Source organism: Mustela nigripes, chromosome 3 (assembly GCF_022355385.1).
Source record: "Mustela nigripes isolate SB6536 chromosome 3, MUSNIG.SB6536, whole genome shotgun sequence".
In the NCBI taxonomy this organism is placed as follows: domain Eukaryota; kingdom Metazoa; phylum Chordata; class Mammalia; order Carnivora; family Mustelidae; genus Mustela; species Mustela nigripes.
The window spans coordinates 81,821,840-81,846,867 of NC_081559.1; the positions used below are offsets into that span (position 1 = coordinate 81,821,840).

General features: G+C 33.0%; 1 long non-coding RNA gene across 4 annotated transcripts in view; it reads right to left on the reverse strand.

Annotated features, from left to right (window-relative positions):
* Positions 1–25,028, reverse strand: part of LOC132013904 (uncharacterized) — a 218,733-nt gene that overhangs the window by 14,401 nt on the left and 179,304 nt on the right. For all 4 annotated transcript variants that reach the window (XR_009403137.1, XR_009403139.1, XR_009403136.1 and 1 more), the window contains one exon: positions 22,603–22,696. This is a non-coding gene — a long non-coding RNA (uncharacterized LOC132013904). The remainder of the gene's footprint in view (positions 1–22,602; positions 22,697–25,028) is intronic.

The window sequence follows — 25,028 nt, forward strand, 5'->3', positions numbered from 1 at the left end:
CTAAAGCCTCTGCCTTCGGCTCGGGTCATGATCCCAGGGTCCTGGGATTGAGCCCTGCATCGGGCTCTCTGCTCAGCAGGGAGCCTGCTTCCTCCTCTCTCTCTGCCTGCCTCTCTGCCTACTTGTGATTTCTGTCTGTCAAATAAATAAATAAAATCTTAAAAAAAAACCCCAAAAACACACAAAAAAACCCAACATGAATTAAGTCCATTTACATAAATTCTCTTGGCTGATTCCCCTCAGTATAACATTAAATGATTAGTGTAATGGTGGGCATCTGGTAAATAGAAATGATCTTCATTTTATTATTATTTCAATATGTTTTCTGGAAATAAAACAAATTTTTATCATTGTTATCTCATTTTTATTCATGTTTAGTTCCTCTCTATCTCTGTTCCAGTAGTTAGAACTTTATGCAACTTTTTTATAACTTTGTTTTTTACTTGCATTATCTATTTGTTTACTCCCATAAGCAATTATGATATTAACATATTTTCCATTGCTTTGTCCTTATTTTCATTCACTTGTCCTATTTGTTAGTATTTTTCAGTGTTTTTCTTTGTACTCTTCAATTCTGCTCATACTTTTATTATTGGCAGCTTTAACTGACCTATCATTTCCACCAACAGTGAAGAGGGTTCCCCATTCTCTGCATCCTCACTAACATGTCCTTAATGTACTTTCTATAATGCTTCGTCTCCCTTGTGGTCTTTCCAATTTAATCTTTGAAATAAATACTTCTTTCGTAAGTTTTGCCAACTCATAATTCATCTCTTAATGTTTTTAAAACATTTTCCCTGACTGACTTTCTAGACCATGAGTTTCATTCTGAGGTAATTGCTTTATTTTCTCTCTTCCCTCTCTGCCTCTGTTAACATCCATCCATCCCTCCCACCCTTCCTCCTTGCCTTCTTTTTTCCTTTCCTTTTTTCATGGAGAAGCCCATACAATAGGTTTTCATCAATATTAAGATTCAGATATAATCCCCAAACCCTAAAAAAGGCAAAAAAGTAGCTGAGACTAGCAGAAAACATATAAGAGTAGGTGAGGAGAAACAGTCTTGGAGAAATGTAGTGATAAACGACCCTTGTAGTGAAAAGACTGTACTGTAAAGGACCCCTAAAAAATGAGAGCAAAAATGACCTGAAGGTAAAAAAACATAATTAAGTTGTCTTGTTTGCAATCACAGGTATGGGAACAGAGGTGAGCTGAGCTGTCAACAGAATCCTCAGGTTTAAAGAACCAGAGAGGGTAGGAGCTACACAAAGAATACACAGACAAGCCTACTCCCTTGGGAAGACTAGCAAATGTGAAACAGTACTCTGGACTCTCCTACCAATACACACATCCCTCTTAAAAATGCCTACCCAGCTAAAACCATTATAATCAGCCGTATGCAAACAAAAAGGAACTACTACAGTACTGTTAAAATAATACTCTAAAAAAAGAAGATGATAAGAATAGCAAAAACATAGTAATAGGCAGCATCAATCGCTAGAAAATGGTAAATTGAATACTTTCATTTGTGTATTAACCATTTGCAATTCTTTGATAAACTGCATGTTCATGTGTCTTTTATACAAATGCATTTTCTTTTCTATATTGAATTATTGCACTCTTCCCATATTAAGAAAATCAGCATCTTCCTTATTATAGCTACCAAATATTAATTTGTAGGTTTTCAAGTAACTTTTAACTTAATTTTTGGATTTTTTCTAATTACTTAGAAATTTTCATAGTTAAAAAAAACAGTCTATTATTTTATGGCTTTTAAGAGTTGCTTTTTAAATAAAACACTAAAGTTATCACTCAATGTTTTTCAAAAATGTCTTAAATTCCACAAATCCATCAATACCATACTTAAAACCCATAAATGACTTCTGTCATGGTTAAAATAAAACCTTAATATAGTATTCCTTCACATTAACTCTAAGGTCCTTACATGTTTGGCCCCTTCAATCTCTTCAGTCTCATTTCAAACCACTCTTTCTCTTACTTTCTCCATACCAGCACATGGGATTTCTTGCTATTCCTCAGACACATTAGTTCTTGCTGACCAACCAGCCTTTCTATGTGCTGTTCCATTCTTTTACTCTGGCCACTCTTCCCCAATTCATGGCTTTCACTTCCATCATCTGGGTGGTTTCTGCTTCAATATCATTTTCCTACAGTCTTTCCTGACTACCATATCTAAACTAAAATAACACTACCAGCTCTTCATCATCCACTAACTGCTTATCATATTTTATTTTTCTTTCTAAAACATGTCACTTTCTGAAATTACATTCTGTAACTATAAAATGGCTTAGAGTCTATCTCTAAAAATAGGTAGTTAGCTTCATGGGGGCAGGGACTTTGGCTCCTTCATCGTATATATGAGCTTCTATAATAATCCCCAGTAAATAATTGGAGAACAAATATTTTTTTAAATGAGTGAATGAATAAATAAATGATGTTTCCAATGCTTAACCTTAAAAAATGTTTTAAAGCACTTTTGAAGAATTGCCCACATTAGCTAATAAAGAGCATATGATGACAAACTATTTAGATCTAAAGCACTTCTTTAGAAGTTCTTGTTTTTAAATTTTGCCTTTATGATGTTCTGTGTTTTTAAAACCCATCAGTACATGTATAACATATAATTTCTTCTGTGGCGACACCAGATCACATGTGTATTTGGAAACAATGTAGCCTTGATTTACATTTGCTACATTTAAAAAAAAATTATTTATTTATTTGACAGACAGAAATCACAAGTAGGCAGAGAAGCAGGCAGAGAGAGAGGCAGAGAGAGAGGGGGAGGCAGGCTCCCTGCTGAGCAGAAAGCCTGATGAGGGGTTTGATCCCAGGACCCTGAGATCACAACCAGAGCTGAAGGCAGAGGCTTAACCCAATGAACCACCCAGGCCCCCCTACCTACATGTTACATTTTTATAAAAACTGAGATGTTTTTTGTTTATAACCTTTTTGAGAAAGTAAGTGTAGTAAATTGCAAAATCCTTGCCTGAGTGCATTTAGGTACTAGTGTGGGCACACAATAAATATTACATTACATAATGCATTAGAAAATTTAAGCTAAAAAAAAAGAAAAGAAAAGGTAAGATGAGAAAGGGTGGCAGTTTAAAGTAGAATGGTCTTATAAGAAGAAAACCAGAAAATTCAAAAGTATGTGGAAATTAAACAACATACTACTAAACAATCAATGAATCAAGAAATCAAAGGAGAAAGTAAAAAATAGCTTGAGACAAATGAAACTGGAAATACAATGTATCAAAACTTATGAGCTGTAACAAAGACAATTCTAAGATGGAAGATGATAGAAATAAAGGTCTGCATCAAAAAAGAAGAAAAATTTCAAAGACAGAGCATAGCTTTATACCTTAAAGAAAAAGAAAAAGAGTAACAAAGCCCAGAGTTAGTGGAAAAAGGAAATAACAAAAATCAGAGCAGAGATAAATGGAATAGAGACTAAAAATAGAGAACAAAAATTAAACTAAGACCTGGTTCTTTGAAAAGATAAAATTGACAAGATAGATGGTCTTTAGATACACTCACCAAAAAAGAGAAGACTTGAATAAATAAAACCAGAAATGAAAGAGGACACCTTATGATACCACAGAAATGCAAAGAATGGTAACTATGAAGAATTCTATACCAATAAATTTGACAATGTAGAAGAAATGCATAAATTCCTAGAAATATACAACCTACCAAAAGTGAGTCATGAAAAATCAAAAATCTGAACATACTGATTCCTAGAAGAGAGACTGAATCAATAATCAAAACATACCAACAAACAAAACTCCAGGATCAGATGGTTTCACTGGATGAATTCTACCAAACATTTGAAGATGAATTAATACCACCAGTCCTTCTTAAATTCTTCAAAAAATTAAGAGGAAGGAATGTTTCCCAATCATTGTACAAAGTCAGCATCACCCTAATACCAAAACCAGACAAGGATGCCACAAGAAAATTGTAGGTCAATATCCCTGATGAACATAGATGCAAAATCCTCAACAAAATAGCACATCAAATCAACAATACATCAAGAGTATCACACATAATGATCAAGTAGGATCTACTCCAAGAACACAAGAATGTTTCTACATCTACAAATCAATCAGTGTGATACACCACATTAACAAAACAGAAGTCAAAATCATATGATTATCTCAACAGAATCAGGAAAAACATGACAAAATTCAACATCTTTTCATAAGAAAAACTCTCAACAAAGTTTTTCTGGGTGTAGAGGGAATGCACTTCAATATAATAAAGGCCATATGTGACAAGCCTAAAGGTAATGATTATCTCAGTTGTAAAAAATTGAGTACTTTCCTTTAAGATCAGGAACAAGACAAAGGTGCCAACTCTCATCACTTTTATTCAACATAGTATGCAAATGGAGTCCTGGTGTGAGCGATTAGGCAAGAAAAAGAAATAAAGGCATCCAAACTGAAAAGGAAAAGGTAAAATTGTTATTAGTTGCAGATGACATATTTTATTTAAAATTCCCTGTAAAATGTACCAAAAGACGTTAGAATTAATTAAGTAAAGTTACAGGACACAAGAGCAAAATGCAAAAGTCTACTGCATTTCCATACACAAATAACAAATTATCAGAACAAGAAATTAAGAAAATAATCCCATTTGCAATTGCTTCAAAAGAATAAAAAATACCTAGGAATAAATTTAACCAAGGAGGTGAAAGACCTGTACACTGAAAACTACAGGACATTAGTTAAAGAAATTGGAGAAGATACAAATAAATGGATAGATATTCTATGCTCATAGATTGGAAGAATTAATATTGTAAAAATGGCCATACTACTATAAGCCATTTATAGATTCAATGTAATCCCACAAAAATAGAAAAAACAACCCTAAAATGTATATGAAACCACTTAAAAGACCCTGACTAGCCAAACAGATCTTGAGAAAGAACAGAATTTGGTGGCACCCTGCCTCCAAATTTCAAACTACCTTACAACAACAGCATGGTACTGGCACAAAAACACAAACATAGATCAATGGGCCAGAACAGGGATCCAAGAAATAAACCCATGCATATATGGTCAATTAATTTATGATAAAGAACCCAAGAATATATGATGAGGAAAGGACAGTATTTTCAATAAAAGGTGTTAGGAAAACTGGACAGCCACATGCAAAAGAATGAAACTGGACCATTATCTTATACCATCCACAAAGATTAATTTAAAATGGATTAGACTTGAGTATAGACCTGAAGCCGTAAAACTCTTAAAACATGTGGTAAGCTCCTTAATATTGGTCTGACTGATAATATTTTGGATTTGATAACAAAAGCAAAGGCAAGAAAGGGAAAAAATAAATTAAGTGGGACTACATCAAATGAAAAAGCTCTACCCTCTCAAACTCTCAAAATGAAAAGCAAACTACGGATAGAGAAAATATTTACAAATCACATATTTGATAAGGGGTTAATATCCAAAATGCATAAAGAACTTGTAAACTCAAAAGCAGATAAATAAATAAATAAATAAATAAATAAATAAATAAATAAATAAATACTTTTCCAAAGAAGACAAATAGATGGCCAACAGGCACAGGAAAAGATGCTCAACATCACTCATCACCAAGTAAATGCAAATCGAAACCAGAACGGGATATCACCGCATACCTGTCAGAATGGCTCTTCTTAAAAAGACAAGCAACAGGTGCTGGAGATCATGTGGAGAAAATATATGCACTGTTGGTAGGAATGTAAACTGAAGCAGCCACTATGGGAAACAATATGGAGGTTCCTCAAAAAAATTAAAAATAGAACTATTATCCAGCAGGTCCACTTCTGGGTAATTTTCTAAAGAAAATAAAAAACCATTCACTTGAAAATATATATGCACCCTCATGCTCACTGCAGCATTATTTACAATAGCTGAGACATGGAAACAACTAAGTGACCATCAGTGGATGAATAAAGAAAGAAAATGTATGTATATTTCACTTATATGTGAAATCCAAGAAATGAATGCATGAAAGAAAACAAAAACAGATTCTTAAATACAGAGAACAAAATAATGGTTGCTAGAGCAGAGATGGCTGGGTGAGGGATAGGTGAAATAGATAAAGGGGATTAAGAAGTATAAACTTCCAGTTATAAAATAAGTCATAGAGATAAAAATTATATCAGAGGGAATACAGGCAATAATATGATAATGATGTGTTTGGTGATAGATGGTGACTGTACTTGTTGTGATGAGTACTGAGTAATGTACACAATTGTTGACTCAATATGTTGTATACCTGTAACTAATATAACACTGTACGTTAATTATACTTCAACAAAAAGAACATGGTTAAAGGAAGAAAATGCATATATAATGGTATATTAAGGAACCATTAGAAAGGAATTGTGGAATGTGGTGTACATATAATGGAGTACTATTATTCAGCCATAAGTAATAAAATCTTGCCATTTGAGACAACGTGGGTGGATACTGAGGGCATTATCCTAAATGAAACAAGTTGGATACAGAGAGACAAATACCAAAAACCCTAATACCATATGATCTCACATATATGTGGAATAAAACAACAAAAGACTCCCAAAATCATGAGCTCACAGAGAGACAATAGATTGACGGTTGCCAGAGGTGGGGGTGGGCGTGGGCAAAATGGGTGAAAGGGGTCAAAGGAACAAATTTCTAATTATAAGATAAGTAAGTCCTGGCACTGTAATACAGAGCATAGTGACTATAGTTAAAAATACTGTATTCCGGGGTGCCTGGGTGGCTCAGTGGGTTAAGCCTCTGCCTTCAGCTCAGATCATGATCTCAGGGTCCTGGGATGGAGCCCCACATCAGGTTCTCTGCTTGGCAGGGGGCCTGCTTCTCCCTTCTCTCTGCCTGCCTCTCTGCCTACTTGTGATCTCTCTCTCTCTGTCAAATAAATAAATAAAAATAAAAATAAAAATAAACAAAAAAAATTACTGTATTCCATTTTCAGTTGCTAAAAGAGTAGATCAGAAAAAAAAAGAAATAGAATGGTCAGATAAGTCCTGTTGGGGAGGTGAAATTTAAGCAATTGTTTGAAGAAGATGAGCGGACTTCTCAAGATAGTCAAACAAATGCATTTCAGGCTCAGAAAAAATTCTAGAAGAGCAGTTTCAAATTTTTAAGTAATATTAGCATGAGATAAATGTACAATTATTTCTCGAGATGATTATTTTAGAAGACTTAACATTCATTTGCATGGGATGGTATATTTTTTTAAAAGTCAAATCATTTTAGTCATATTTCAAATGATAGTATACTATACATGATATCTTTGTAGAGTTGACACTCATAGGAAATATAAAGATTCACAGACTCTATAATGATAACAAATGTTTTTCCCTTTAACACAGGGCATTTATTATTTGTTTTTCTTTTAAAAGCCACAGTTGATGGTATGAATTAATACTGAAATGCTAAAATGTAGTAATATTAAACTCACCATCAAAAGCCTGACACATTATTTGCCTTTCTAATAGTTTTTTGCATCAGTTTGGATAGACTAGAATGCAGTTATTCAGTTAAACACTAATCTAGGTATTGCTGTGGAGATATTTTACACATTATTTTATTTTCATTAACATCTTCAATCCACATAATCCACAGAAACATAAAATCATTATAAATTCACTGCATGAGAAAATGTAAGCTTACTGAACTTTCTTTGAGTGTTTAAAATAATATCATAATATAAAAAAATTAATTGCTTTACGAGCAGTATTTTATTTACTCCTTACAAGAACATGAGGTACACGGAGCACTAGGTATTACACACAAACAATGAATCATGGAACACTACATCAAAAACTAATGATGTACTATATGGTGACTAACATAACATAATAATAATAATAATAAAGAACATGAGACAGGTATTACTCATATGCCCATTTTATGGATGAGGAAGCCAATGCATAGACACTGAGAAACAAAACTAGGTATTTAGAGATTGAGTTGTCATGAGACCATGAGAACCCATGCAACTAACTGGAGTGCGAAACAAAACAAAAAGTCTTCTAAGTTTAGTCTTTTTCGATGTTGGTAAAAGTTAAAGAAATTCAAACTACAAGTACTCTGCAGTACAACTTTACACTTTTTGCAGTTAAAAAGAAGGATAGTGTTAAAAACTATCAAGGCTTCGGAGAAAATGATGCAATCTGTATTGATTCTGGTAATGGCAAGTATTTTTAATTTTTTAGAAGTTAGTGTAGCCAGTCATTAACAATTTTAGATGCTATGGCATAATAATTCTACTACAAAGAATAAACTCTCTGCAGATGACAAAAAGGAAAACCAGATTTTTCCAAAATCACATGTTAACAGTAAAATGTTGTAAATAACCTAAATGTTCAAGCAAAGATAAATGAAGAAGCAAGATGGTTTATCAACAGAATACATAACCATTAAATTGAAGACTAGAGAAGCATTTTCCAATGATAACATATGAGATCCTTTATACAAAGTACTCTATGATCTTCTTGGAGAGCATCACACATATTAGCACATGAAGGTTTTCCTATAGAAAAGAAATTTCCTTTGATGTTCAATTAAGTATTTTCCAAACTTATCTGAAAACAAAATAAAGAATGTATATTGTTTACAAATTTAGGCAGAGTTCAATAATAACAACTTGTTTCTGCTCAACTCAGTGCCAGATGGGGCAGCTTGAAGGCCTGGGAGTGGAATCATCTGAAATTTGCTTGATCATGTGCCGGATATGACCTCTCATGTTACCTGGGCTTCCTCACAATACGGGGGCTAGGGTCCAAAGGGTGAACACTCCAAGAGAAAGAGAGAGGCAGAGCTGTATTATCTATAATGACTAAGCTTTTGCAGTTGCCTAGTGTCAATTCCACTACATCTACTCATCCAGGCAGCCAAATTTCAGGGAAGAGGGAAACATTTCACTTCTTAATGAGAGAGTAGGAAGGTTCTGGAAGAACATGTGGGATCAGAAATATTTCTGTTGTGATTTTTGGCAAGTACAATTTGCCACATATTTTTAAAGTAATAAGTACCAATTTCCCAAGTTTGGTAAATGTTGATGGATGTATAACAAAAAAAGCTATATAATGTATATATTACATACATATTATCTATCTTTTCATATATATACTTATACATATACTCATACCCACACACTATTTGGCCTAGAGGAAAATTCCCTGTATTTGACACAGTAAAATAGTCCCAATCGTTGTGAAATGAATTAAGAAATTTCCATCCAAATTTATATGAACAATAACAGAAATTAGTTTTCCCATCGACCAGCTCAGTTTCCCATTGACCACTTGGATTATTGTATTGTCTACCTTCTTGTATTTCACAAGAGACAAGTTTTCAAGATACTAAGTCTTACATTAGTGAAGAAAAAAAATCTTTTTTTTTTTTAAATTTATTTATTTGACAGAGAGAGAGATCACAAGTAGGCATTTTCTTTTTTACCAGAGTTTTTCAAAGTACTTCCTTTGTGTAGTTACAGCTACCAAATAGAAACTATTTTTTTATGGTGGTGAAAAAACATCTTTAAACAGCTCCTGTTAATTACCCTTACAAATGTGACAGGTTAAAGCAATATAAATGAAACCAAACTGGAAAAATCTGATGTCTATGGAAATTTAAAACTTGGTGAGAATGTTGGGAATGAAAAGTACAGCATAGAGTATTTAGTCAATAATACTGTAATAACTCTGTTTGATGACAGATATGATGATATGAACTACACTTACCGTGGTGAGCACTTTTTAATGTATGTGATTGTTGAATCGCTATGTTGTATACCTAAAACTAATGATACATGTTAAGTATACTTTAACTTTTTAAAAAATACAGGAATCAAAAAACAAACAAACAAACAAACAAAAAACAACCATGGAAAAACCTTAGACTTAAAAATTATCTCCTATACATCCTTTCTCAAGAAACCTCTGGAAAATGTATTCCACAGAAAATGAGAAAACAAGAGAAAAAAATGGTTTAAGGAACAGGAGTTTTACGCAGGAAAGAGAAGAAGGAAATCTCACAAACAAGGTTAGAGATATCCCAGAACGATACCTGTGCCATTAGGGATAGCAGCCAAACCAGACTGCAATGTGACTCAAGTTGAGGGTTTTCATCAAGATTCCCCACCAGCTTTTGTAATGGCTTTTCCTATTTCTCTTCTTTTATTTCTAGATCAGTCTAGCAAGAAGTTTATCAGTTTTATTAATATTTCCAAAGAACCACCTTTTGCTTTCACTATCTTTCTATTTTTGGTATTCCTTAATTTATTGATTTCTGATTTTATATTATTTTCCTGTTTCTAGTTACTTTGGGTTTAATATACTATGCTTTTCTTTAAAATTATAAATTTCTCTTTAAGCACTTAACTATATTCTACAAATTTTCTGTGTTTTTATTATCATTAAGTTCATACATAGTTCATATTTCCTAACTTTCCTTATGATTTCTTATTGATTCATAGATTATTTAGAAGTATGATGCTTAATTTCCAAATATTTGGGAATTTTTCATACTTTTTTATTATTGGTCTGTAACTTAATCCTATTTTTTCCTCCCCCACAGAGAACATATTCTGGATGATTTTAAATCTTTTAAAATTTACTGAGACTTGTTCATGGTCCAGCATATAATCTATCAATGAATGTTCCATGCAGAGCACCAAAGAATTCATAGTCTGGTGTTACTCAGTATACGTTCTACAAATGTCAATTAGGTCCAGTTGGTTTTTACTGTTGTTCAAGTTCTCTATTTACTTACTGGTTTGTCGACTTGTTCTAAGAACTGTTGAAAGAGCATAGTTGAAACACCCAACCATAACTGTGGATTAGTGTATTTCTCCTTTCAACACTTATCAGATTTTCTTTTATGTATTTTTAGGCTCTATATCTACACATGACGGTATGTACTTTTGATGTCTTGGATGTCTTTTAGCAGTATAAAATTTCCCCTTTATTTATGAAAAAGATGTCTTTCTTCTTCTCTAGATGTCTATTTTGTCTAATATTAATTTAGCCACCTCAACTTGATGATTTTTGTTAGCATGGTTCATTTTACTTTTAACATCTACCTGTGTCTATATTTAAAATGTACTTCCTCCATCCAGTACACTAAGGGTTGGCAAATTATGGCCCATGGGAGAGATACTTTTTTTGGTAAATAAAGTTTTACTGAAACACAGATACAACCACTTGTTTACATTTTGTCTATGGGTGTTTTGGGAGGCTACAACAGCAGAATTGGGTAATTGTAACTGAAACTGTATAGTCCTCAAACCTAAAATATTTACTATCTACACTTTGATGAAATGTTTGCCAACCATTGTGGTATAGAATTGTTTTACTAGATTTTTATTAGTCTAACAAAATAAAACAATTCACTGGCGTGTTTAGACAATTTACATTTAATATAATTATTATATAGTTAAGATACAAATCTTCTTGCTATTTTCTATCTGAACCATCTCTTCTTTCATCCTCTGTTCCTGCCTTATTTTGAACAAATTCAATTTTTTAGTATCCCACTAACTTATTAGCCATCTCTTATTAGTATCTCTACTAACTTATTAGCCATCTCTCTGTATACCTTTAGTAGTTATTCTCGGGCTTAGGTATGCAAATTTAACTTAGCATAGATTTAAATAATATATCACTTCCTAAATAACATAAAAATCTTGTGACATTTTATCTCCAATTCTCCCTCTGATTTTTTGCCCTATCATCATACATTTTACTACTACATACATCAAAAAACTCACAATATTTCATATTTTTTTACTTTTTTGACAAACAATTATTTTTTAATTAAAATATATTTTATTTCAGTATAACTGTTATATTCATTTCAGGTGTATAATATAATAATTCAATAGCTCTATACATTACTCAGTGCTCAACAAAAGAAATGTATTCTTAATTTCCTTTATCTATTTCACCCATCCCTCCACCCACCTCCCCTCTGTCAACCACTGGTTTGTTCTCTGTATTTAAGAGTCTTGTTTTTTTATTTGTCTCTTTTCTTTGTTTGTTCATTTGTTTCTTAAATTGCACATATGAGTGAAATATTTTATTTGACTTTCTCTGTCTGACTCATTTCACTCAGCATTATACGCTCTAGGTCCATCCAGGTTGTTGCACATGGCAAGATCTCATTCTTTATTATGACTGAGTAATATTGCCATATATATATATATATATATATATGGATATATATAAGTAATATATATGTATATATATGAGTAATATTGCCATATATATGTATATATATACATATATATATATATATATGCTGCATCTTTTTTATCCATTCATTTATAGATGTACATTTAGGTTGCTTCTGTATCTTGGTTATTGTAACTAATGCTGCAATAAATACAGGGATGCACGTATTTTTTTCAAATTAATGTTTCCATTGACTTTTGGGTAAATATCTGTAGTAGAATTATTTGATCATATGTTATTTCTATTTTTGGCTTTGAGTTATCTTTCACAAAATTTTAATGGGAAAAAGTCTTTTATTTTTACCTATTTATTTACTATTTCTGAGGCTTTTCTTCCTTTGTGTGAATTGTGCTCCATTGAATACCATTTTTCTTCTGCCTTAAGACTTCATTTAATACTTTTTGTAACAAACGTCTGCTAGCAATAAATTCCCTCAATTACTTAGCTGTCTTATCTGAAAATGCCATTATTTTGGATTTTTTACTGGATATATAATTTTAAGTTCATAGTTTTCTTTCAGTGCGTTGTTCATTCCAGTGTTTTCTGATTTTCATTGTTTCCATAGAGAAGTCAGTAAATTTTTTGCCTCTGTGCTTTGTATGCAATGTGTCTTTTTTCTGGGCTTTTATGACTTTTCTTTTTATTACTAGCTTTCAGAAATGATGTCTTGGTGTGGTATTCTTTCCTGTTTGAAATTAGTTGAACTTCTTGGTTTTGTGAGTTTATATTTTTTATGAAAAGTGGAAAAAGTCTGGTCATTATTTCTCAAATATTTCTTCCTCCTAGAACTCCAATTACACATTTTTTTTTTTTAAAGACCAAATAGTATCAGGACACTGATATCATTTTATTTATTTATTTATTTAAGTTGTCTTACTCTCTGCTTCTGTTTGGAAAATTTTAGCAGCAATGGCCACTATCGCCAAACTGTGGAAAGAGCCAAGATGTCCTTCAACAGACAAATGGATAAAGAAGATATGGCCTGTACATACAATGGAATATTATGCCTCCATTAGAAAGGATGAATACCCAACTTTTGTATCAACATGGATGGGATTGGAGATCATGCTTTGTGAAATAAGTCAAGCAGAGAGAGTCAATTATCATATGGTTTCACTTACTTGTGGAGCATGAGGAACAACATGGAGGACATTAGGAAAATGAAAGGAAAAGTGAATTGGGGGAAATTGGAGGGGGAGACGAACCATGAGAGACTGTAGACTCTGAGAAACAAATTGAGGGTTTGAAGGGGGGTGGTTAGGTGAGCCTGGTGGTGGGTATTAAGGAGGGCATGTATTGCATGGAGCATTGGGTGTGGTGCATAAACAATGAATCTTGGAACACTGAAAAAATAAAATTAAATTAAAAAAAAAAGTTCACTTACATTTTTACCGGCAGTGTCTAATGCATTGCTTAATGCATCCAGTAGATATTTCATTTCATCTGTGGGAATTTCTAGAGCTACAAAACATTTTCCATGACTGTTCTCATTATTTTAATATTTCAATCTTCAGTATGTAAATGATCAGCCGTTTTAAAGTCTTTGCTAATTACATCATCCCTGTCAATTCTTGGTCTGTTTTCCCTGGACTGGCTACTGTATCTGGCTTTACATATGGGGAGAGGCCAGCATCAGTCCATGTCTTTCTCAGTGAGCTTAGAGTACATATGTACCATATGCATGAGGCTCCATGATCAAGTAAGCACAATACCTTCTTCACAAGAATGTGAGAGTTGGAGAAAGGAAGTAAAATAGTTTAAAAAGCATTTTAATAGGGATACATAATTAATGATAAATATCCACAAATAAGGGCTATCTATGCAAGTCCAAAGGTCAAATAAACCTTCTAAATAAATAGTATAAGTCATGTGATGTCCTCTGTTCTTTACATCTCTGAAGAAAAATATCTGATTATTCAAATGAAATAGTTTCCTTATTTTAATAAGGCAATGAAAATTATATAAATTAATATTTTTTTACTTCTTTCCATCAATTTTGAAAGGAAAAAAATCAAGTGAACAAATAGATAAGAAAAATGCAAACTAAATGCTTGGCATATGAAGCCTCCCACATCCCAGTTGCTTGCTTCTGCTTTATTAAAAAAATATATATATATACATATATTTATATGTATGTATGTGTACATACACACACACACATATCCAGTAATTTGGAGTACAAAAGCAACATATACTTATTACAGCAATTTAGGAAAGCATAAAAAAGGACAGGAAAAATAAATTCACCCATCATTTTATACTAAAAGATAATCTCTGTTACATTTTGGAGTATGCATGTAGACATTCACTTTTTTTTTTAAAACAAAAATGAGTAGTGAAAAGTTAGTTATCTTAGAATAGTTTATTCTACCAACATATGTTGGACAGTTTAGTTGGACATTTGTTGGCCATTTTAGTTGTTTTCAAACATCATGATAAAATAATTCTTTTTTTTTTTAATGTGTATACTTATCTTAGAGAGAGAGAGAAAGAAAAAGAGAGAGCCAGCAGGGGAGGGATAGAGGGAAAGCGACAGAGAGAATCTCAAGCACACAACCCACTGAGTGTGGGATTCTATCCCAGGACCCTGAGCCCATGATCTGAGCTCAAACCAAGAATCAGATGCTTAACCAAATGAGTGATCCAGGCACACCAAATAATTCTTGGTAATACACTTAGGCGTAGTTTTTAGAAATATGATCCCTGAGTAAATCAGTACACACATGTAAAGCTTTTGTTAGAGTTTCCTCCAGAGTTATTTTTTTTGTTAGAGTTTCTCCCAGGAAGATAACACCAAGATGTTGGACTAGAACAACTGCTGGATCTCTAAGGATCAACTCCAATAGAAATTATAGACAGAAAAAGCCAAGAATACGAAAACTTAAAAACTCCTCTGGAGGGCAGGGTGGTATAGAAGACTGTTGTGAACTGGTAAATGTCCTTGGGCCTTGGAACCCAGGGCTCTAGGGCATGAGGCAGCCTATTGACTATGGGAGGACAAAATTGGAAATGAACTGTTAGAGTTCTGCTTTTGATTCTTTTCTTTTCTTTGCCTTGAAACAAAAATTGACGCCCCCATATCTTCAGGGACTCACACTACTATACAAATGCCCTCAGGAGTAAAGAGTACTTAAAAATTTTTGAGCTGAGAAACAGCCATGAGAAAGGGTAAATACTAACCATTTACATTAATGTGGATGGAACTGGAGGGTATTATGCTGAGCGAAATAAGTCAATCAGAGAAAGACAATTATCATATGGTTTCACTCATATGTGGAATATAAGAAACAGCACATAAGATCACAGGAGAAGGGAGGGAAAACTGAAAACTCCCTGAGAGGGAGACAAACCACAAGAGACTCTGAACTACAGGAACAAACAGAATTGCTAGAGGGGAGGTGGGTAGGAGGATGAGGTAGGTAATGGGTGATGGGTGTTGAGGGACCATGATATACTGAGCAAATGAGCATTAGGTGTTAATGCAACTTATGAATTACTGAACTCTACATCTAATTTAAATTAAAAAAAAATAAAGAGCTGAGAAAATCATGGGGTGGGAGGACTAACTAACCTTAGGCAGTCATACCCCTACCCTTTCCTACCAAATCACAGAGCTGGTGATTTTGAATCATCATCTATGGATGCTGCTGCTTCTGGTGGGATGGGGGAGTGAGGGGAAATGGTGAGACTCAGATCTGAGGTATCACTTTCCTGACTATAAATTATTGTGATTTCTTGGTGGCCTGAGGATTTTCTACCTACCTGCCATCCTCTGAAATCCGTTGCATTTCTATACACTAATAATGAAGTACCAGAAAGAGAAATTAAGAAAACAGTCCCATTTATAACTACACCAAAAATAGTAAAATACCTAGGATATTTAACAAGAAGGTAAAAGACCTTCTGGTACTCTGAGAACTCTAAAATGCCGATGAAAGAAAATGAAGTCAACACAAAGGGAAATATATTCTATGCTCTTGAATTAGAAGAACAAATATTTTTAAGAGGTCCATATTACCCAATACAATCCACAAATTTTATGTAATCTTTATCAAAATATCAAAGGCATTTTTTGAAGAACTAGAACAAACAATCCTAAAGTTTCTACGGGACCTCAAAAGACTCCAGATAGCCAGAGCAATCTTAAAAAAGAACAAAATTGGAAGAATCACAATCCCAGATTTTAAGATACACAACAAAGCTGTAGTAATCAAAACAGCACAGTTCTGGCACAAAAGCAGACACATAGATCAATGAAAAAAAAGAACAGAGAGCCCAGAAATAAAAACACAATTATTCTATGGTCAACTAATCTTTGACAAAGGAGGCAAAGATATGTAATGGGAAAAAGATAGTCTCTTCAGCAAATGGTGCTAGGAATATAGGAGAGGAATATGCAAAAGACTGAAATTGGATCACTTTCTTACACTATATACAAAATTAAATTTGAAATCAGCTAAATGCCTAAATGTGAGACCTGAAACCATAAAAGTCCTAGAGGAGAACACAGGCAGCAACCTATTTGGCCTTGGCCATAGCAATTTCCTGCTAGACATATCACTAGAGGCGAGGGAAACAAAAAGCAAAAATAAACTATTGGGATTACATTAAAATAAAAAGCTTCTGTTCAATGAAGGAAATAGTAAATAAAACTAAAAGGTAACCTATTGAACAGGAGAAGATATCTGCAAGTGACATATCTAATGAAGAGTTGGAACACAAAATATATAAAGAATTGATACAATTAAATACCAAAATAAATAAATAAATGAATAAAAATCAAATAATCCAAATAAAAATGGGCAGAAGACATGAACAGACATTTCCCAAAGAAGACATACAGATGGCCAACATCCACAAGAAAAGATGTTCAATGTCCTTAATCATCAGGGAAATGCAAATCAAACCTACATGAGATATCACCTTATACTTCCCAGAATGGCTAAAATAAAAACACAAGAAACAGCAAGTGTTGACAAGGATGTGGAGAAAAAGGAACCATCTTATGCTTCTGATGGGAATGCAAACTGGTGCAGTCACTGTGGAAAACAGTATGAAGGATCCTCAAAAAGTTGAAGATAGAATTGCCATGATCCAGTAATTCCACTACTGGGTGTTTACCCAAAGAATACAAAAACACTATTTTGAAAAGATATGTGCCCCCCTCTGTTTATTACAGCATTATTTACAACAGCCAAGATATGGAAGTGTCCATCTATAGATGAATGGATAAAGAAGATATGGTATATATACACAACAGAATATTACTCAGCTATAAAAACAATGAGATCTTGGCATTTGCAAAGACATAGATGGATCTACGGGCATAATGCCAGATGAAATAAATCAGAGAAGGACAAGTACCACAGACTTTCACTCACATGTGTAATTTAATAAACAAAACAAAGAAAAAAAGAGACAAACTGAAAAACAGACTTAACTAAAGAGAAGAAACTGATGGTTACCAGAGGGGAGGTGGGTAGGGGAATGGGTAAAGTAGGTGTAGAGGATTAAGAGTATACTTTTTTTATTTTAAGAGTATATTAAGATTAAGAGTATCTAAGTGATGAGCACTGAAAATGTATAGAATTGTTGAATTACTATTTTGTACACCTGAAACTAATTTAATACTCTATGTTAACTGTACTAGAATTAAAAAATAATTTTTTAAAAAGGAAAAAGAAAAATTACTACACTTATTTAAACAATAGTATATAGAATAATGCTGACAGAATATCTTGGCAAAGTCTGTTGTCTTTAAAAATAGCTAGCAGCAAAGAAAAAGAAAAATGGACTGCAATAGTTTGTTATTTAAAGTAGATAGTTGCAACAAGATGGAATTGGGGAAGGAGAAAGAGAAAACAGGATGTCAGAATGTATAAGAATCTCTTTAGGGAAGATATGTAAATGCTAAGTTGTTATTTTTAAGTAAAAAAAGATTAAAAAGAAGATATACAAAGTATATGAAAAAGCTGAAATAAAATGGTAGAAAACATTCAACTGTATCAAAAATTGTAACTATTATATGTTTATTGATAGTTTCTTGTTAGTGGGTCTATAAAATTCGTGCTTATAATCTCTACTCCTTTTTCTTTTTGTAAGCTGGAATACCTTTAATTTTTCTTTTAATAATATGTTGTTACTCTAAAGTTTCAAATTCTGGAGATAAAATGAAAATCATCTAGAGTTTACCACAATTTGGTATATATTGTAAAGGACATTAGACCAGATGACTATCTTTTACCAACACTTATCTTCCCTGAACTTTAATATCTTGGTTATTCTTTTGTCAAAATATTTACCTTTTATAGAAGCTTAACACATGCAACCAGAAGTATGGCAACAGTTTTAGGAGATACAAACAAGTGAACCAAACAATGTTAAATAATGTAAACCAAAGTTTCTGTTTGTGGAATAGTAGAGAACTAATGGAGCACAGAATTAATTTAGGTATGTGGCACTGAGAAGTTAAGTGAAGCAACGTGAGAGCCCACTGGTCAGGGTTAAAACACTGAATCCCTGGTCACTTCAAAAGGTGGGGGGTGACCATTCCATGGCTCAGTTGGATGTGTACACTGAGACTGTCTAGGCATTTCCTGAGTCAAAGAAAACTGGGTCTGACCTATACATGTAAATGGGAGACCATCAGGTGTCATCAGTACTTATGGGAGGATACTGGAAGAAATGGAGGGAAAAAATCAAAAAGCACTTAAAGACATCAATAGCATTCAAAGAAATCTCAAAAAGATGCTCAGAACCAGATAGTTTTACATGAGTTTTAACACACATTAAAGAAATAGTAAATTCATATCTTGTAAAGCTTTTCCAGAAATTAGAAGAGAAAAAGCTGCCCATCTTATTTTATTAGGTTAATGTAATCTTAATTCCAAAATGAGACAAGGAAAATGAAGGAAAACAACTACAGCACATTTCACTTAAAAATGCAGATTCTAAAATTCTCAATAAAATATTTGCTAACCAAAAAATAACGTGTTAAAAATAATACACCATGATCAAGTAGGATATAAACTAGAAATGCAGTGATGGTTTCATATTAAAAATTCTATCCATATAATTCACAGCATTAATATACCACAGGATAAATGTCATGTGATTACCTCAAAGATGCATAAAAGCCATTTTATAGGGTTCAATAGCTATTTATGCATACCAAGCTTGAAATAAAAGAACTTCCTTAACTTAGTAAAGGTTGTATATTAAAAACCTTTAGCAATGGGGCGCCTGGGTGGCTCAGTGGGTTAAAGCCTCTGCCTTCGGCTCAGGTCATGATCCCAGGGTCCTGGGATGGAGTCCAGTATCAGGCTCTCTGCTCAGCAAGGAGCCTGCTTCCTCCTCTCTCTCTGCCTGCCTCTCTGCCTACTTGTGATCTCTCCCTTTCTGTCAAATAAATAAATAAAATCTTTAAAAACAAAACAAAAAAACAAACCTTCAGCAAGCATTATACTTAAGTGAGAAGTAAGATACTAGATGCATCTTCTTTAAGACTAGGCATAAGATAAGGATGCCCATTGCCACTAGTACTTGTTTAACATACTTCCAGAGGAACTGATTAAAGGTATTAGAAAGAAGAAAAGTAAGAGGATGGGAGAGGTAGAAAGAAAACTTTGATTATTTGGAATTGATATATGATCACCTATCTAGAAAAAACAATCTTTTAAGCATTAGAGAGTTCAGCATTGTTGTTAAAACCAAGATCAAGTTTCAAAAAATCAGTATTATTTCTCTACACAAACAATAGACATCAAGAAAATATTTTAATAAAATTTAAAATATTGATGTCTACTCAAAGAGCATCATGCACAAAATTAAAAAGTTGAAATAATGGAAGCAGATTTTTTTTAGTATCTAAAACTAACAGGAAATGAATATTTAGAATATACAACAAACTCTTACAGAGCATTTATCAAAAGACAAGAACCCATATGAAAAATAAAGTGTATGAACAGCAATTTCAGAAAAGGGAAGTCAAAAGGCCAATAAAAATATGAAAATATATTCAAATGTATTACTGATAAGAGGAATTAAAATTAAAACGAAAAACTACAAAAATTATGCATATGAGATGGAAAATAGCAAGCTCAATAATGTCAAGGATTGATGGGATGGGAGGGTTACTGTTGGTGTGGACCAAAGTATTTGATCAAGCAACTGGCAGGACTTGGTCAAATTAAGCATAAACATGTGTCCTACTACCAGCAATTGTGCTCCTTGATATATATCCCAAAGAAGTCCTTGCAAAATTCCATGATTAAATAAGTATGAGGATGCTCATCATAGCAGTGTTTGTTGCAACAGAAAATCTAGGTAGCAATCACTGGGAAATATAGGTTGTTCAAACACGATAGCTACAAACTATGGAATATTATGCAGCAGTTAGAAGCAATGTACACATGACAACATAAGTAAATGATAAGCACATAATGTTAAGTAAAATTAAGCAGTAAGGAACAAAACAAGATACACAGCACAATATCATATATACATAATAAAATTTAATACACATAAAAAAGGGGAGGGGGCAGGGTGGAGAGATAATTGACACAAGCCCAACCAAGAGACCCATGAAGGTTCATAATATATTCTCTTATTTATTTGAAATTTTCTGTTTAAAATATTTAAAAACATGTATAGAAAATAATACATTATGAAAATACATAGAATAAACCAAAGAGAGCATTTCAGTAGTTACTATAATGACTATCATATTAGAATGGTTCCCTATGGGTCAAGGTCAGGAGCATGGGACTAGAAACAAAAATAAAATGTATAAATAAATAATATCAGTACTTTACACGGACCAACGATGACAGCATGCAATGAACTAAGGAGCATGTTTAGCTTTATTCTCTATGCAAAGGTCCTTTAAAAAAAAATTCCTTATGGCTATTTTTTTTTTAATTGAAGGGATCTGGTTTTAGCTAGTAAAGATGAAGGAACTACAAAAATAATTGTCTAATTATTATAATTCAGAAAACAACTGAATAGCTGTTCCAAGTAACCAACTCACCATATTTAACTATAGAAATGAATTAGAAATAAGCAATGTCATTTTTATTTTCAAGATAAGTCATTTCTGACAATATTCATCACAAAAAACTAGCAAAATCAATAAGCTGCTACCCACAAATTAAGGAGAAAAAATAGACTCTAAAGTACTAGCACTCTAAGAGAATAAAGAAAAACAGAACAAAAGGAAAAAATTTCCGCACCAGAGGCTGTAAACTGTTTTATTTCATTCACACAGTTGGCAAAAGTAGGTTTTTTCACAGGCAAAATTCTGTGCTGATGTTAAAAAATTAGGACTCTTCAAAATCCATATTTGTTTCTCACAAAAAATTGTAAAATCAGATTTAACAATCTCTTATTTCTTCCTCGGGAGGATTATAGAGCTGAACAAAAGTGCCTCGTTTATTGGTCACATATTCTCCAAAGTTACATTGTACCTGCCTAACACACAATGTTATTTAAAATACCTTTTCTTTGCACATAGTACTCCTCATCTCTCACTCAAAATTTTACCAAAATATATTAAAAAATTTACTTAGTAATGTAATCATATAAGCAGTCATGGGAGGCATGAGCAGAACATGCTAAATGAAAGGATATGATGGGTCAAGAGAAATCTCTGGGGACTCAAGAAATAGTAAAAAGAGGTTTGGTATTCGGAGGTAATACCGTGAATATATGAAACTATGACAGGGTTTTTGGAGTGGTTAAAGAACAAGTTTCTAATGTAGTTAACCGATTAACCGATGAATGAATACACTACATTAAGAAGAAAGTGCAGTGGATAGAATTTTTTTTTTAATATTTTATATATTTATTTGAGAGAGAGACAGTGAGAGACAGCACGAGTGAGAAGGTCAGAGGGAGAAGCAGACTTCCCGTGGAGCTGGGAGCCCAATGCGGGACTCGATCCCAGGACTCCAGGATCATGACCTGAGCTGAAGACAGTCGCTCAACCAACTGAGCCACCCAGGCGCCCCTGGATAGAAATTTTTAAGTATTCTTTCAAGTTAAACATTATTGAGTTCTGCTTACAGTTTTAATGGAAGCTACTTCATTTCTTCTCTATTCTTCTTATTTGGTTTGCACACTTCCATGATAATACATCAATTTTATCAATTGCTTGTTATAAATGAAATACAATACTTCTTGTCAAAATAGTGTTAGGGCATACATATTTGTGCCTGAATATGAATGAATGTGGTGTTGAGGTTTCTTAGGTAGGGCCAGTGGTAAAGCCAGTTTGCCAAGTCAAAGTAGAGTCTGGAAATCCTTGTCATTTAAATGAGATTATTTATATGGTTGTATTTATTACTTACCTTGAGTATCTATATTTTAAAGATCTTGTCTGTAAACCATATAACCTTCAATATCTACTTCCCACATGCAGAAACTGATTTCCTCAAAAAGCATCTAAAAAAGAAGAAAATATCACAGATTGGAGGAAATAAATACTATTTCATTTATTTTATATATAAAAGCAGATTATTCAAAATTATTCTTTATGAGTTTAGTAAGTTTGGACAAGGGGAGGTGTATCTCATAGGACATATTTTATATAAATAAAACAGTAGTAATAATGAGATCTTTCCATTTAGAAGAACCAGAAATTTCTATGGAACACATATTTTGATTCAGGTCATAAAATTTTATACTTTCTATAGTACTGATTTTACCTGGTTACTTTGTTTCTATAAGCATTCTTAAGAAATATAATTTTAGGTATGCCCGCGTGACTTGGTTGGGCTACCTACTCTTGATTTCAGCTCTGGTCATGATCTCAGGGTTGGGGGATTGAGCCCCGACTTGGGCTCCATGTCTGTCTGTCTGTCTCTCTCTTTCTCTTCCTCTGCCTCTCCCCTCAAACCCCTCTGTGCTCACTCTAAGTAAGTAAGTAAGTAAATAAATAAAACATTGTTAAAAAAAAACTTAAATACATTGATTCTGATGTCCTACATGAATATAGCCCTACCCTAGAAAATATTTTCCTTATTACAAAAATATATTCTTGATTACATCTAAATTGCTTACAAATGCCAATATCATAGAGATCAACTAGTTATTGTCCTCATAAAAAAGGTCAATGTCACTTTAATCACCCAATCAGTTCTTTAACCAACCTAGGGAAACTCTACAGAGTCTTTTAAGAGAAATTGCCACTAATAGAGAATTAGGATCATCCAGAGGAAATGTTCTTTGCTAAAGGATTTTTATTCTGACTCTTCTTGATTTTTTCAAAAAGCGTAAGACAAGCAGTTAGGGAAACAGGATTCAGAGGCTAGTGTGCCATAATTTTAGTACATGGTTTTGAGTACTATGGATTCCCAAGCCATATGTCAAAAAGTTTTGGATTAAGCAACATGATTATTCTTTTTGGACATTAATGTAGATCTCTCATTAGTGTAGTTTTTCAGTCGCAGCTGCATATTAAAAATACTTGGGACACTTTTAACTATTTTGAGACTCAGTATACTTCTTAGATACTCTGATTTAAATGGCATGATGTGGGGTCAGGGTGTAGGAAGGAAGGATATCTGTTCTTCAGGTATAGAAACAATCTCCTTCCAAGTATCTGATTTAATTTCTACAGATCAATAAGATTAGCTTAAAAAAATACAGTCTACAGATATCTATGAAACCTACAAAAACTACTATGAAAACTATGAAAAATACTGAATACTTGCTAATCTGACTATTAACAAGTGTGACATAAATAGTGGTTGGAGGGAATTTCAAAGTACAATGCACTTAAGGACCAAAGGTACTCCTTTAAAATGTAGAATCCTGCTAGGTGTTATGCTGGAGATTCTGATTCAGAGAAACTAGGCTAAGGCCATGGATTGTCTATTTTTACAGACATCTCTGGTGATTATAATGCAAAAGGTCTATAGTCCCTATAAAAGAGTGCTATAAGAATTTATGAATACTATTACTATGACCTTCATTATTAGCATTTATAAAAATCCTTGAGTTTTATTTTAAGGTAATATTTCTAATCTTAAAAGATAATCTTAAAACACTCAGGATAGGAAATAACTTTAAAATGCAAATAAGACTTTAGCAATAAATCAATGTAGATAAGTTAAAATAATGGTTATGGATAATATATTTCTTAAGTTGTGCTACTCTCCTAAGTAAACTATGTAAGTAATCAACAAAATACTGTGGCAAAAAAGAGAAAACTAGATTATATTCTGTAATGGGAATTAAACCTAACACTATATATTTAACTACAAACATGCCCTCAATGATCAGAATTAAAAATTTTTTTGGCCCTAACTTAGCAGGAGGGGAAAGCTCTTCTAGCATCATTTGCTCTAAGAGCAAAGCTAAAATTTTTTTTAAAGAAAAAGTCTTGAGTCATTTCCTTCAACACACACACTAACATAACTTACTAAAAATAACATGAAATAGGCTGTTAACATTTTAGATTTGAAACTTCTTATAAACAGGTCCAGAAATACAATCACGGACTTCTCAAATGTCTTTCATGAACATGGATCTACTCCACCTCTCAAATCTGCAGGATCAGATGCAAGTCTGGCTCTGGTTTATAGCTACGCAATCAGGTCCCAACGTCTTTTGGCAAGATTCATGATCTTTTACTATTTGACCTCAGCTGCCTTTTGTTGTTTACCTCTCATCTCTTCATCAACCAAAACTTGGCTCAAATATTGCTTCCTCCTTGAAGGAAATTTCCATCAATCTGACACTAAAAGCTTTCTTTCTCTTCTGATTTCCAGCA